The following is a 15737-nucleotide window of genomic DNA, read 5'->3' on the forward strand; positions in this document are numbered from 1 at the left end:
GTGTTTTCAAACTTTTTCAAAATTTTTCAACCTTTCTCAACTTTTTTCAACCCTTTTCAACTTTTTGCAGTGTTTTCAAACTTTTTCAACCTTTTTCAAACTTTTTCAACTTTTTTCAACGCTTTTCAACTTTTTGCAGTGTTTTCAAACTTTTTCAACCTTTTCAACTTTTTTTAACCTTTTTTAACTTTTTGCAGTGTTTTCAACATTTTTCAACCTCATTCAACCTTTTTCAACTTTTACAGTGTTTTCAGCCTTTTTCAACGTTTTTCAACTTTTTTGCAGTTTTCAACCTTTTTTAAACTTTTTCAACTTTTTGCAGTGTTTTCAAACTTTTTCAACATTTTTCAACTTTTTGCAGTGTTTTCAGCCTTTTTCAACTTTTTGCAGTGTTTTTCAACCTTTTTCAACCTTTTTCGACTTTTTGCCGTGTTTAAACATTTTTTCAACCTTTTTCAACTTTATTTCAGGTTTTTTCACCTTTTCTTATTCAGTTTTTCTGCATTACAGTTTAACATTTTCAGCTCAGCATTCACACTTGCAGTTTCTTCAGGAACTGCAAATTTTTTCTAGTTGTGTGAATGCCGTAAGGCATTCACACGTTTATTTTCCTGTTTCTTTATTATTATTCTGACTTCTTCCGCCGTTTTTCGACACGCTTCTCCTCCTTCAAATCTTATCCGATTTGAACCATTCAGATATCAAATTGTGCAGCTTTTTAAGGACATTCTGGCAATGTTCTAACTTTTGAATATCTTTTAAACTTTTTGAAATATTTCAACTTTTGTGCAACTTTTTGCCCCATGTTAACGGATGGAGATTTTTTCAAATTTTGGAACCTTATAACTTCTTCAAATCTTAACCGATTTTAACCATTCAACTTTTAAAATATTCAACTTTTCAAACTCTTTCTTCAACCTTTTTAAACTTTTTCAACTTTGTTCAACTTTTTCAAATATTTCAACTTTTTAAAATTATTTTTAACATTGAAGTCAATGGGAAAACCCTTCAACGGACCTTTGAACTCCTTCAACTTTGACCCCTTACAACTTTGTCATACTTTGACGTAGACACTTCATTTTACTTGCAAAATGTAGGCATTTTTGTCCTCTATTTAGGTATGTTATATCATGTCCATATCTTTTACCAAATTCAAACTGTGAGCCTTCAAGTACGGAGAGCATTTCAGCCGTTTTTGGAGTTTACAATGGGTGTGTATTGGAAAAGCTAGAGTGGGAGAAAGGAATTTAGAGTGCGGGAGGCTCTGGATTTAAACCAAAAAAATAATTCTTTTCTCGTCCCCCTGGCCACATTTCTGGCTCAATCTACACAATTACCTCTCTAAACGTAGCCACTTTTCTTGTGACCCGTACAATTGAGTCACTTGGTCTCTATCTCAAACGGTTCTCTCTCCAGCTGCATTTCTGTGAGGAGAGCGCAGGATTTTCTCCCATCCGCTCCAATGCATTTTGGAGAGAGATTTTCTCACTCAAATCCAAAACTTCGCTCATGTTCGTACCATCACAGTGGCTGAATGGATGATCCTACAGACATGATTCCTGCACCATTAAATTCATGAAAGACTTCTGAATCTGATTGTGAACAAATCTTTTTCAATGTCACCTCTGGGTCCTCGAGGAATGACATTTTCTCAACCATGCGCACTCCATAAGAACTGCTGGTTCACTGTCATGGCTGCTGTGCAGCTGGTCTCCACAGCAACAGACACACCTGTTGTGCTGCTGCTGCTTGATGAGTCTGGACTTTTCCATTCAGACTGGAGCTCTGTTGATCCTCTGTTACTCTGACACTGACTCTGCTGTTTCTTCAACTTTCTTAAAGTTTTTCCAACTTTTTGCAACGTTTTCAAACTTTTTCAACCTTTTTCAACTTTTTGCTGCATTTTTCAACTTTTTCAACGATTTTCAACTTTTTGCAGCGTTTTCAAACTTTTTCAACTTTTGTCAAGTTTTTGCAGCGTTTTCAACCTTTTTAAAACTTTTTCAAATTTTTGCAGTGTTTTCAACCTTTTTCAAACTTTTTCAACTTTTTGCAACATTTTTGAACTTTTTCAATCTTTTTCAACTTTTTCAACTTTATACAGCGTTTTTCAACTTTTTCAATCATTTACAACCTTTTTCAACTTTTTGCAACGTTTTTGAACTTTTTCAACGATTTTCAACTTTTTGCAGTGTTTTCAAACTTTTTCAACCGTTTTCAACTTTTTGCAGCGTTTTCAAACTTTTTCAACTTTTTTCAAGTTTTTGCAGCGTTTTTCAACTTTTTCAACTTTTTGCAGCGTTTTCAAACTTTTTCCACTTTTTTCAAGTTTTTGCAGCGTTTTTGAACTTTTTCATCGATTTTCAACTTTTTGCAGCGTTTTCAACCTTTTTTTCAACTTTTTACAGTGTTTTTCAACTTTTTGAAGTGTTTTCAACCTTTTTCAACTTTTTAGAGTGTTTCCAACCTTTTTTAAAACTTTTTCAACTTTTTGCAGTATTTTAAAACTTATTCAACCTTTTTCAACTTTTTGCAGTCTTTTCAACCTTTTTCAACTTTTTGCAGCGTTTTCACCTTTTTCAAGGTTTTTTTTTAACTTTTTGCAGTGTTTTCAACGGTTTTCAACCTTTATCAACATTTTTCAACTCTTTGCAGTGTTTTCAAGCTTTGTCAAAATTTGTCAACTTCCTTTTCAACCTTTCTTCTTGAACTTCTTCTGCATTACAGTTTAGCATTTTCAGCTCAGCATTCACACTTGCAGTTTCTTCAGGAACTGCAAATTTTTCTAGTTATTCTTCTGACTTCTTCCGCTGATTTTTGACGCTTAACTACTCCTCCAAATTTGGTCCGATTTGAACCATTCTTATATCAAATTGTGCAGCTTTTTAAGGACATTCCTGCTATGTCCTAACTTTTAAATATCTTTTAAACTTTTTAAAATATTTCAACTTTTGTGCAACTTTTTGCCCCATGTTAACGGATGGAGATTTTTTTCAACTTTGGAACCTTATAACTTCTTCAAATCTTAACCGATTTTAACCATTCAACTTTTAAAATATTGAACTTTTTAAACCCTTTCTTCAACCTTTTTCAACTTTTTCAACTTTGTTCAACTTTTTGAAATATTTCAACTTTTTAAAATTATTTTTAACATTGAAGTGGATGGGAAAACCCTTCAACTGACCTTTCAACTCCTTCAACTTTGAACCGTTACTACTTTGTCATACTTTAACATAGACAAGTCATTTTACTTTTAAAACGTAGGCATTTTTGTCCTCTATTCAGGTATGTAGTATCATCTCAAGATCTTTTACCAAATTTAAACTGTGAGGCTTCAAGTATGGAGGGAATTTTAGCCGTTTCTGAAGTTTATAATGGGTGTGTATTGGAAAAGCTAGAGTGGGAGAATCAAATTTAGAGTGCGGGAGGCTCTGAATTTTAACCAAAAAAAAAATTATTTTCTCGTCCGTACGGCCACATTTCTGGATCAATCTGCACAATAACCCCTCTAAACGTAGGAATTTCTCTTGTGACCCGTACAATTGAGTCACTTTGTCTCTATCTCAAACGGTTCTCTCTCCAGAGGCATTTGTTTGAGGAGAGTGCAGAATTTTCTCCCATCCGCTCCAATGCATTTTGGAGACGCCTGAATCCAAAACTTCACTCGTGTTCGCACAATTGGTATGGCTGAATGGATGATCCTACAGACATGATTCCTGCACCATTAAATTCATGAAAGGCTTCTGAATCTGACTGTGTGAAAATCTTTTTCAATTTCACATCTTGGTCCCCGAGAAATGCCATTTCTTCAACCATGCGCACTCCATTAAAAAGTGCTGATTCACTGTCATGGCTGCTGTGCAGCTGGTCTCCATTGCAACAGACACACCTGTTGTGCTGACTGCTGCTTGATTAGTCTGGATTTTTCCATTAAGCCTGGAGCTCTATTGATCCTCTGTTACTCTGACACTGACTCTACTGCTCCTTCTACCTCTATCAACTCTTTTAAGTTTTTTGCAGAGTTTTCAACCTTTTTCAAAATTTTTCAACCTTTTTCAACTTTTTTCAACTCTTTTCAACTTTTTGCAGTTTTCAACATTTTTCAACCTTTTTTAAACTTTTTCAACTTTTTTTCAACTTTTTGCAGTGTTTTCAACCTTTTTCAACCTTTTTCAACTTTTTGCAGTGTTTTCAGCGTTTTTCAACGTTATTCAACTTTTTGCAGTGTTTTCAACCTTTTACAAACTTTTTCAACTTTTTGCAGTGTTTTCAAACTTTTTCAACCTTTTTCAACCCTTTTCAACTTTTTGCAGTGTTTTGAACCTTTTTCAACATTTTTCAACTTTTTGCAGTGTTTTCAGCCTTTTTCAACATTTTTAAACTTTTTGCAGTGCTTTCAACCTTTTTTAACATTTTTCAACTTTTTGCAGTGTTTTCAACCTTTTTCAACCCTTTTTCATCTTTTTGCAGTGTTTTCAGCCTTTTTCAACATTATTCAACTTTTTGCAGTGTTTTCAACCTTTTTCAAACTTTTTCAACTTTTTGCAGTGTTTTCAAACTTTTTCAACCTTTTTTAAACTTTTTCAACTTTTTTTCAACTTTTTTCAACTTTTTGCAGCGCTTTCAACCTTTTTTAACATTTTTCAACTTTTTGCAGTGTTTTCAACCTTTTTCAACCTTTTTCAACTTTTTGCAGTGTTTTCAGCCTTTTTCAACATTGTTCAACTTTTTGCAGTGTTTTCAAACTTTTTCAACCTTTTTCAACCCTTTTCAACTTTTTGCAGTGTTTTGAACCTTTTTCAACATTTTTCAACTTTTTGCAGTGTTTTCAACCTTTTTCAACATTTTCAAGTTTTTTTGCAGTGTTTTCAACCTTTTTTAAACTTTTTCAACCTTTTTTAACATTTTTCAACTTTTTGCAGTGTTTTCAACCTTTTTCAACCGTTTTTCATCTTTTTGCAGTGTTTTCAACCTTTTTCAACATTTTTCAACTTTTTGCAGTGTTTTCAACCTTTTTCAACATTTTCAAGTTTTTTTGCAGTGTTTTCAAACTTTTTCAACCTTTTTCAACTTTTTTCAACCCTTTTCAACTTTTTGCAGTGTTTTCAACGTTTTTCAACTTTTTGCAGTGTTTTTCAACCTTTTTCAACCTTTTTCGACTTTTTGCCATGTTTTCAAAGTTTTTCAACCTTTTTCAACTTTATTTCAGGGTTTTTCACCTTTTCTTATTCAGTTTTTCGGCATTACAGTTTAACATTTTCAGCTCAGCATTCACACTTGCAGTTTCTTCAGGAACTGCAAATTTTTTCTAGTTGTGTGAATGCTGAAGGCATTCACACCTTTATTTTCCTGTTTCTCTTTAATTGTGTGAATGCCTGAGGCATTCACACGTTTATTTTCCTGTTTCTTTATTATTATTATTATTATTATTCTGACTTCTTCCGCCGTTTTTTGACACGCTTCTACTCCTTCAAATCTTGTCCGATTTGAACCATTCAGATATCAAATTGTGCAGCTTTTTAAGGACATTCTGGCAATGTTCTAACTTTTTAATATCTTTTAAACTTTCTGAAATATTTCAACTTTTGTGCAACTTTTTGCCCCATGTTAACGGATGGAGATTTTTTCAAACTTTGGAACCTTATAACTTCTTCAAATCTTAACCGATTTTAACCATTCAACTTTTAAAATATTCAACTTTTTAAACTCTTTCTTCAACCTTTTTAAACTTTTTCAACTTTGTTCAACTTTTTCAAATATTTCAACTTTTTAAAATTATTTTTAACATTGAAGTCAATGGGAAAACCCTTCAACGGACCTTTGAACTCCTTCAACTTTGACCCCTTACAACTTTGTCATACTTTGACGTAGACACTTCATTTTACTTGCAAAATGTAGGCATTTTTGTCCTCTATTTAGATATGTTATATCATGTCCAGATCTTTTACCAAATTCAAACTGTGAGCCTTCAAGTACAGAGAGCATTTCAGCCGTTTTTGGAGTTTACAATGGGTGTGTATTGGAAAAGCTAGAGTGGGAGAAAGGAATTTAGAGTGCGGGAGGGTCTGGATTTAAACCAAAAAAATAATTCTTTTCTCGTCCCCCTGGCCACATTTCTGGCTCAATCTGCACAATTACCTCTCTAAACGTAGCCACTTTTCTTGTGACCCGTACAATTGAGTCATTTTGTCTCTATCTCAAACGGTTCTCTCTCCAGCTGCATTTCTGTGAGGAGAGCGCAGGATTTTCTCCCATCCGCTCCAATGCATTTTGGAGAGAGATTTTCTCACTCAAATCAAAAACTTCTCTCATGTTCGTACCATCACGGTGGCTGAATGGATGATCCTACAGACATTATTCCTGCACCATTACATTCATGAAAGACTTCTGAATCTGATTGTGAACAAATCTTTTTCAATGTCACCTCTGGGTCCTCGAGGAATGACATTTTCTCAACCATGCGCACTCCATAAGAACTGCTGGTTCACTGTCATGGCTGCTGTGCAGCTGGTCTCCATAGCAACAGACACACCTGTTGTGCTGACTGCTGCTTGATGAGTCTGGACTTTTCCATTCAGACTGGAGCTCTATTGATCCTCTGTTACTCTGACACTGACTCTGCTGTTTCTTCAACTTTCTTAAAGTTTTTCAAACTTTTTGCAACGTTTTCAAACTTTTTCAACCTTTTTCAACTTTTTGCAGCATTTTTCAACTTTTTCAACGATTTTCAACTTTTGCAGCGTTTTCAAACTTTTTCAACTTTTTTCAAGTTTTTGCAGCGTTTTTGAACTTTTTCAACGATTTTCAACTTTTTGCAGCGTTTTCAAACTTTTTCAACTTTTTTCAAGTTTTTGCAGCGTTTTTCAACTTTTTCAACGATTTTCAACTTTTTGCAGCGTTTTCAAACTTTTTCAACTTTTTTCAAGTTTTTGCAGCGTTTTTCAACTTTTTCAACGATTTTCAACTTTTTGCAGCGTTTTCAAACTTTTTCAACTTTTTTCAAGTTTTTGCAGCGTTTTTCAACTTTTTCAACGATTTTCAACTTTTTGCAGCGTTTTCAAACTTTTTCAACTTTTTTCAAGTTTTTGCAGCGTTTTTCAACTTTTTCAACGATTTTCAACTTTTTGCAGCGTTTTCAAACTTTTTCAACTTTTTTCAAGTTTTTGCAGCGTTTTTCAACTTTTTCAACGATTTTCAACTTTTTGCAGCGTTTTCAAACTTTTTCAACTTTTTTCAAGTTTTTGCAGCGTTTTTTAACTTTTTCAACGATTTTCAACTTTTTGCAGCGTTTTCAACCTTTCTCAACTTTTCTCAACTTTTTACAGTGTTTTCCAACTTTTTCCAACTTTTTCAACTTTTTGAAGTGTTTTCAACCTTTTTCAACTTTTTAGAGTGTTTTCAACCTTTTTTAAAACTTTTTCAACTTTTTGCAGTATTTTAAAACTTTTTCAACCTTTTTCAACTTTTTGCAGTCTTTTCAACCTTTTTCAACTTTTTGCAGCGTTTTCACCTTTTTCAAGGTTTTTTTTAACTTTTTGCAGTGTTTTCAACAGTTTTCAACCTTTATCAACCTTTTTCAACTCTTTGCAGTGTTTTCAAGCTTTGTCAAAATTTTTCAACTTCCTTTTCAACCTTTCTTCTTGAACTTTTTCTGCATTACAGTTTAGCATTTTCAGCTCAGCATTCACACTTGCAGTTTCTTCAGGAACTGCAAATTTTTCTAGTTGTGTGAATGCTGAAGGCATTCACACGATTACATTCCTCCTCTGACTTCTTCCGCCGTTTTTTGGCACGCTTCTCCTCCTACAAATTTTGTCCGATTTGAACCATTCATATATCAAATTGTGCAGCTTTTTAAGGACATGGGTGCTATGTTCTAGCTTTTTAAAATCTTTTAAACTTTTTGAAATATTTCAACTTTTGTGCAACTTTTTGCCCCATGTTAACGGATGGAGATTTTTTCAAACTTTGGAACCTTATAACTTCTTCAAATCTTAACCGATTTTAGTCATTCAACTTTTAAACTATTCAACTTTTTAAACCCTTTCTTCAACCTTTTTAAACTTTTTAAACTTTCTTCAACTTTTTGAAATATTTTAACTTTTTAAAATCATTTTTAACATTGAAGTGGATGGAAAACCCCTTCAACTGACCTTTCAACTCCTTCAACTTTGAACCATTATAACTTTGTCATACTTTCACGTGGACAAGTCATTTTACTTTTAAAACGTAGGCATTTTTGTCCTTTATTCGGGAATGTAATATCATTTCAAGATCTTCTACCAAATTTAAACTGTGGGCCTAAAAGTACAGAGAGAATTTCAGCCGTTTTTGGAGTTTATAATGGGTGTGTATTGGAAAAGCTAGAGTGGGAGAAACGAATTTAGAGTGCAGGAGGCTCTGAATTTTAACCAAAAAAAAAAATTCTTTTCTCGTCCGTACGGCCACATTTCTATCTCAATCTGCACAATAACCCCTCAAAACGTAGGAATTTTTCTTGTGACCCGTACAATTGAGTCACTTTGTCTCTATCTCAAACGGTTCTCTCTCCAGAGGCATTTGTTTGAGGAGAGCGCAGAATTTTCTCCCATCCGCTCCAATGCATTTTCGAGATGCCTGAATCCAAAACTTCACTCATGTTCGCACAATCGCTGTGGCTGAATGGGTGATCCTACAGACATGATTCCTGCACCATTACATTCATGAAAGGCTTCTGAATCTGACTGTGTGAAAATCTTTTTCAATTTCGCCTTTCGGTCCCCGAGAAATGCCATTTCTTCAACCATGCGCACTCCATTAAAAAGTGCTGATTCACTGTCATGGCTGCCGTGCAGCTGGTATCCATAGCAACAGACACACCTGTTGTGCTGCTGCTGCTTGATTAGTCTGGATTTTTCCATTAAAGCGACACTAAGGAACTTTTCAACCTCAATAAAACATTTTAATATCTTTTGTGATGATACATCGACTTACAACTAGTTGAATGACCCTCTGTCACGGGCTGAGGGCGTCAGTATTGCTTCCACTTGGACTGAGCAGCTGTGAGGAGGGTGGTAGGAACCCTGCACACTAAAAAACTCCAAATGTGTGGACTGCTTTACGGCATGCGTCACATCATGATAGAACATTGTTTAGCCACCATTAGATTCATGACCTCGTCGCTATCCGTCCTTCACACAGCCACTGGAAACAAATGTAGGCGAGTTCAGTCCGACAGCATGCCACCGAGAGCAGCATTTTACGACGCCATGCGCTAGTCCTTATGGGAACTGTAGTATTCGTTCAGGCAAAACACTACCGCTTTTGTCCACTGGCGCCGCCAAAATCAACGAAAACTGAAAGTTCCTTAGTGTTGCTTTAAGACTGGAGCTCTATTGATCCTCTGTTACTCTGACACTGACTCCACTGCTCCTTCTACCTCTATCAACTTTTTCAAGTTTTTGCAGTGTCTTCAAACTTTTTTCAGCCTTTTTCAACTTTTTGCAGTGTTTTCAACCTTTTTCAACCTTTTTCAAATTTTTTCAACCTTATTCAGCCTTTTTCAAATTTTTTCAACTTTTTTTAAAACTTTTTCAACTTTTTGCAGTGTTTTCAAAATTTTTCAACCTTTTTCAACATTTTTCAACCTTTTTCAACATTTTTCAACTTTTTGCAGTGTTTTCAAACTTTTTCAAACTTTTTCAACTTTTTGCAGTGTTTTCAAACTTTTTCCACTTTTTTTCAACCCTTTTCAACTTTTTGCAGTGTTTTGAACCTTTTTCAACATTTTTCAACTTTTTGCAGTGTTTTCAACCTTTTTCAACCTTTTTCAAATTTTTTCAACCTTATTCAGCCTTTTTCAAATTTTTTCAACTTTTTTTAAAACTTTTTCAACTTTTTGCAGTGTTTTCAAAATTTTTCAACCTTTTTCAACATTTTTCAACCTTTTTCAACATTTTTCAACTTTTTGCAGTGTTTTCAAACTTTTTCAAACTTTTTCAACTTTTTGCAGTGTTTTCAAACTTTTTCCACTTTTTTTCAACCCTTTTCAACTTTTTGCAGTGTTTTGAACCTTTTTCAACATTTTTCAACTTTTTGCAGTGTTTTCAACCTTTTTCAACCTTTTTCAAATTTTTTCAACCTTATTCAGCCTTTTTCAAATTTTTTCAACTTTTTTTTAAAACTTTTTCAACTTTTTGCAGTGTTTTCAAAATTTTTCAACCTTTTTCAACATTTTTCAACCTTTTTCAACATTTTTCAACTTTTTGCAGTGTTTTCAAACTTTTTCAAACTTTTTTAACTTTTTGCAGTGTTTTCAAACTTTTTCCACTTTTTTTCAACCCTTTTCAACTTTTTGCAGTGTTTTGAACCTTTTTCAACATTTTTCAACTTTTTGCAGTGTTTTCAACCTTTTTCGACTTTTTGCCGTGTTTTCAAAGTTTTTCAACCTTTTTCAACTTTATTTCAGGGTTTTTCGCCTTTTCTTATTCAGTTTTTCTGCATTACAGTTTAACATTTTCAGCTCAGCATTCACACTTGCAGTTTCTTCAGGAACTGCAAATTTTTTCTAGTATTATTATTCTGACTTCTTCCGCCGTTTTTTGACACTTAACTCCTCTTACAGTTTTTGTCCGATTTGAACCATTCAAGTATCAAAATGTTCAGCTTTTAAAGGACATTCCTGCTATGTTCAAGCTTTTTAAAGCCTTTTAAACTTTTTGAAATATTTCAACTTTTGTGCAACTTTTTGCCCCATGTTAACGGATGGAGATTTTTTCAAAATTTGAAACCCTTCAACTCCTTCAAATCTTAACCGATTTTAACCATTCAACTTTTAAAATATTCAACTTTTTAAACCCTTTCTTAAACCTTTTTAAACTTTTTCAACTTTGTTCAACTTTTTGAAATATTTCAACTTTTTAAAATTATTTTTAACATTGAAGTGGATGGGAAAACCCTTCAACTGACCTTTCAACTCCTTCAACTTTGAACCCTTACTACTTTGTCATACTTTCACGTAGACAAGTCATTTTACTTTTAAAACCTAGGCATTTTTGTCCTTTATTCAGGTATGTAGTATCATCTCAAGATCTTTTACCAAATTCAAACTGTGGGCCTTAAAGTACAGAGAGAATTTCAGCCGTTTTTGGAGTTTACAATGGGTGTGTATTGGAAAAGCTAGAGTGGGAGATTTGAATTTAGAGTGGGGGAGGCTCTGAATTTTAACCAAAAAAAAAATTATTTTCTCGTCCGTACGGCCACATTTCTGGCTCAATCTGCACAATTACCCCTTAAAACGTAGGAATTTTTCTTGTGACCCGTACAATTGAGTCACTTTGTCTCTATCTGAAACGGTTCTCTCTCCAGAGGCATTTGTTTGAGGAGAGTGCAGAATTTTCTCCCATCCGCTCCAATGCATTTCGAGACGCCTGAATCCAAAACTTCACTCGTGTTCGCACAATCGCCGTGGCTGAATGGAAGATCCTACAGACATGATTCCTGCACCATTAAATTCATGAAAGGCTTCTGAATCTGACTGTGTGAAAATCTTTTTCAATTTCTCCTTTCAGTCCCCGAGAAATGCCATTTCTTCAACCATGCGCACTCCATTAAAAAGTGCTGATTCACTGTCATGGCTGCTGTGCAGCTGGTCTCCATTGCAGCAGACACACCTGTTGTGCTGCTGCTGCTTGATTAGTCTGGATTTTTCCATTAAGACTGGAGCTCTATTGATCCTCTGTTACTCTGACACTGGCTCCACTGCTGTTTACTGTTCTCTCCTCCTTTGTCAACTTTTAAGTTTTTGAAAATGTTTCAGTTTCTTCAACTGTGTTTAATTTTTTTTCAACTCTTGGCAGTGTTTTCAGCTTTTTTTGACTTTTTGTAGTGTTTTCAAACTTTTTCAACATTTTTCAACCTTTTTCACCTATTTGCAGCGTTTTCAACATTTCTGAACTTTTTTCAACTTTAGCAGTCTTTTATAACTTTTTCAACCCTTTTCAACTTTTTTCAACTTTTGGCAGTGTTTTTAACCTTTTTCAATCTTTTTTGACTTTTTGCAGCGTTTTCAACTTTTTACAACTTTTTTCAACTTTTTGCAGTGTTTTCAAACTTTTTCAACCTTTTTCAACTTTTTGCAGTCTTTTCAATCATTTTCAACTTTTTTCAACTTTTTGCAGTTTCTTCAAACCTTTTTAACCTTTTTCAACTTTTTGCAGTGTTTTCAAACTTTTTCAACCTTTTTCAGCTTTTTACAGTGTTTTCAAACTTTTTCAACCTTTTTCAACTTTTTGCAGTGTTTTCAAACTTTTTCAAACTTTTTCAACTTTTGTTAAACTTTTTCAGCTTTTTGCAGTGTTTTCAACATTTTTCAACCTCATTCAACCTTTTTCAACTTTTTGCAGTGTTTTCAACCTTTTTCAACTTTTTCAACCCTTTTCAACTTTTTGCAGCGCTTTCAACCTTTTTCAACATTTTTCAACTTTTTGCAGTGTTTTCAACCTTTTTCAAAATTTTTCAACCTTTTTCAACTTTTTGCAGTGTTTTCAAACTTTTTCAACCTTTTTCAACTTTTTCAACCCTTTTCAACTTTTTGCAGCGCTTTCAACCTTTTTCAACATTTTTCAACTTTTTGCAGTGTTTTCAACCTTTTTCAAAATTTTTCAACCTTTTTCAACTTTTTGCAGTGTTTTCAAACTTTTTCAAACTTTTTCAAACTTTTTCAACTTTTTTGAAACTTTTTCAACTTTTTGCAGTGTTTTCAACCTTTTTCAACCTCATTCAACCTTTTTCAACTTTTTGCAGTGTTTTCAAACTTTTTCAACCTTTTTCAAACTTTTTCAACTTTTTGCAGTGTTTTCAAACTTTTTCAACCTTTTTCAACTTTTTTCAACCCTTTTCAACTTTTTGTAGTGTTTTCAACCTTTTTCAACATTTTTCAACATTTTGCAGTGTTTTCAACCTTTTTCAACTTTTTGCAGTGTTTTTCAACCTTTTCCAACCTTTTTCTACTTTTTGCCGTGTTTTCAAAGTTTTCAACCTTTTTCAACTTTATTTCAGGGTTTTTCACCTTTTCTTATTCAGTTTTTCTGCATTACAGTTTAACATTTTCAGCTCAGCATTCACACTTGCAGTTTCTTCAGGAACTGCAAATTTTTTCTAGTTCTTCTTATTATTCTGACTTCTTCCGCCGTTTTTTGACGCTTAACTCCTTCTACAAATTTTGTCCGATTTGAACCATTCATATATCAAATTGTGCAGCTTTTTAAGGACATTATTGCTATGTTCTAGCTTTTTAAAACCTTTTAAACTTTTTCAAATATTTCAACTTTTGTGCAACTTTTTGCCCCATGTTAACGGATGGAGATTTTTTCAAACTTTGAAACCTTATAACTTCTTCAAATCTTAACCGATTTTAACCATTCAACTTTTAAAATATTCAACTTTTTAAACCCTTTCTTCAACCTTTTTCAACTTTTTCAACTTTGTTCAACTTTTTGAAATATTTCAACTTTTTAAAATTATTTTTAACATTGAAGTCAATGGGAAAACCCTTCAACTGACCTTTCAACTCCTTCAACTTTGAACCCTTACAACTTTGTCATACTTTCACATAGACAAGTAATTTTACTTTTAAAACGTAGGCATTTTTGTCCTCTATTCACGTATGTAACATCATCTCCAGATCTTTTACCAAATTTAAACTGTGAGCCTTCAAGTACAGAGAGAATTTCAGTCGCTTTTGGAGTTTACAATGGGTGTGTATTGGAAAAGCTAGAGTGGGAGAATCAAATTTAGAGTGCGGGAGGCTCTGAATTTTAACCAAAAAAAAAATTCTTTTCTCGTCCGTACGGCCACATTTCTGGCTCAATCTGCACAATAACTCCTCAAAACGTAGGAATTTTACTTGTGACTCAAAAAATTGAGTCACTTTGTCTCTTTCTGAAACGGTTCTCTCTCCAGAGGCATTTGTTTGAGGAGAGTGCAGGATTTTCTCCCATCCGCTCCAATGCATTTTCGAGACGCCTGAATCCAAAATTTCACTCGTGTTCGCACAATTGCCGTGGCTGAATGGATGATCCTGCAGACATGATTCCTGCACCATTAAATTCATGAAAGGCTTCTGAATCTGACTGTGTGAAAATCTTTTTCAATTTCACCTCTGGGTTCTCCAGGCACAACATTTTCTCAACCATGCGCACTCCATTAAAAAGTGCTGATTCACTGTCATGGCTGCTGTGCAGCTGGTCTCCATTGCAGCAGACACACCTGTTGTGCTGCTGCTGCTTGATGAGTCTGGATTTTTCCATTAAGACTGGAGCTCTATTGATCCTCTGTTACTCTGACACTGACTCCACTGCTCCTTCTACCTCTATCAACTTTTTTAAGTTTTTGCAGTGTTTTGAACCTTTTTCAAACTTTTTCAACTTTTTGCAGTGTTTCAACCTTTTTCAAACTTTTTCAACTTTTTGCAGTGTTTTCAACCTTTTTCAAACTTTTTTAACTTTTTGCAGTGTTTTCAACCTTTTTCAACTTTTTTCAACCCTTTTCAACTTTTTGCAGTGTTTTTAAACTTTTTCAAACTTTTTCAACTTTTTTCAACCCTTTTCAACTTTTTGCAGTGTTTTCAAACTTTTTCAACCTTTTCAACTTTTTTTGAAATCTTTTTCAACTTTTTGCAGTGTTTTCAAACTTTTTCAAACTTTTTCAACTTTTTTAAAACTTTTTCAACTTTTTGCAGTGTTTTCAAAATTTTTCAACCTCATTCAAACTTTTTCAGCTTTTTGCAGTGTTTTCAAACTTTTTCAACCTTTTTCAACTTTTTTCAACCCTTTTCAACTTTTTGCAGTGTTTTCAACATTTTTCAACCTTTTTCAACTTTTTGCAGTGTTTTCAACCTTTTTCACCATTTTCCAGTTTTTTTTTCCAGTGTTTTCAACCTTTTTTAAACTTTTTCAACTTTTTGCAGTGTTTTCAACCTTTTTCAACCTTTTTCAATTTTTTGCAGTGTTTTCAAACTTTTTCAACCTTTTTCAACTTTTTTTTAACCCTTTTCAACTTTTTGCAGTGTTTTTCTACCTTTTTCAACCTTTTTCAACTTTATTTCAGGGTTTTTCACCTTTTCTTATTCAGTTTTTCTGCATTACAGTTTAACATTTTCAGCTCAGCATTCACACTTGCAGTTTCTTCAGGAACTGCAAATTTTTTCTAGTTTACTTTCACTTTCAACACGAGGTTCAGTTCTCAGTGAGAAAATAGAGATAAACAAACCAAGCAGGGAAATTCGGAGCAAATGTCAAGCCTGAAATCAGTCCATCGTCCAGTTTCCAGCTCTGAATGACTCTAAAAGTAGCTGAACATCGTGACACAAGGAGACAGAGAGGCCATTAAAACTCACCGTTTGTCCTCTGGACCAGTCAGATGGAGCAGAAATCCGAGAGGCAGAGAGATATCTCTCTGACCTCTGCAGTTAGAACGGCGGCTTTATATCAGAGTCGCGATGAAAAAGAGAAGAAAGCTGTGAAGTGAAGGCGCGCACTTCTCTCCACCAGTGGAACAGGAAGTGTTTTGAAAGGAGATGCAGTGCTGCTCTGGTGCGGAAATGCAACGGGTTGCCAGGTCTGACAGGAAATCAGCCCACACAGTTCAAAACAGACGCAGCAAGTTCAACAGTGCCGCTGCTGCCAAGGTAGGGGATGCTGAAAAACACGTGATCATTCAGGGAAGCACGCGCGTGCGGACGTGTGTGTGCCAATCTG

At 34.2% G+C, this 15737-nt stretch overlaps 1 protein-coding gene across 1 annotated transcript in view; it reads right to left on the reverse strand.

The window, feature by feature from the left end:
• LOC115402059 (NACHT, LRR and PYD domains-containing protein 4C-like) overlaps positions 1-15737 on the reverse strand; it is an 868403-nt gene that overhangs the window by 376277 nt on the left and 476389 nt on the right. The gene's annotated exons all lie outside the window — the stretch shown is intronic.

This window comes from Salarias fasciatus, chromosome 15, assembly GCF_902148845.1.
Source record: "Salarias fasciatus chromosome 15, fSalaFa1.1, whole genome shotgun sequence".
Taxonomy (NCBI): Eukaryota; Metazoa; Chordata; class Actinopteri; order Blenniiformes; family Blenniidae; genus Salarias; species Salarias fasciatus.